The following is a 660-nucleotide window of genomic DNA, read 5'->3' as shown; positions in this document are numbered from 1 at the left end:
TTCTCGGTCGCTGCCTCCTTAACCTTCTCCAACATCTGATCATTTCCACTTTCCTTCAGATTAATCACAAACTTTTCAAATATAGTGAGCAGAGGATGGGCGTACTCAATAACGCGGTCGCTCATACCATATCCTCCTGTGTGAATCCCAAATATCTGACCATGAGCATCAAACACTGGAGAACCAGAAGCTCAGTGATGCATGAAAGTGTTGTAAGAAGCCACCTTTTCTGCTTTTTCTGCACACATCATTATATTGTCAATGCATTGGTTCTTGAGCTCACGTTTTACTGATTGGAGGATGAATTTACAGTATTTGTATTTAGCTACATGATCCTTAAAGCCTCTTCTCTCTTTTCTGGCTCAATGATGCATGTAGGATCAATTTTCTTCAGACTTCCTGCAGGGTGTCCAATAAGACAGGCCTCTCCATTTCCAGGAAGTGGACCAAATCTGTCCAGCAGTCCTGGTGGTACTTTTACATTTTGGATCTTTGGTCATCAGGCTTGAGCTTGAGTACAGTATAATTCAGCTCATCATAAATGCCAGCAAATGTTTTCTCATTTGTTGGCTTGAGATGTGCTACCAGCTCTCTGTCTAACCGGTAAATTGAGTTTCCTAAATCTGCCAGGATTTACCCATCCAGAACTGAAATAAATCT

Source organism: Poecilia latipinna, unplaced genomic scaffold (genome assembly GCF_001443285.1).
Source record: "Poecilia latipinna isolate Pla-1442-1.1 unplaced genomic scaffold, P_latipinna-1.0 Scaffold233, whole genome shotgun sequence".
NCBI lineage: Eukaryota > Metazoa > Chordata > Actinopteri > Cyprinodontiformes > Poeciliidae > Poecilia > Poecilia latipinna.
Note: the sequence above shows the minus strand (reverse complement) of the source record.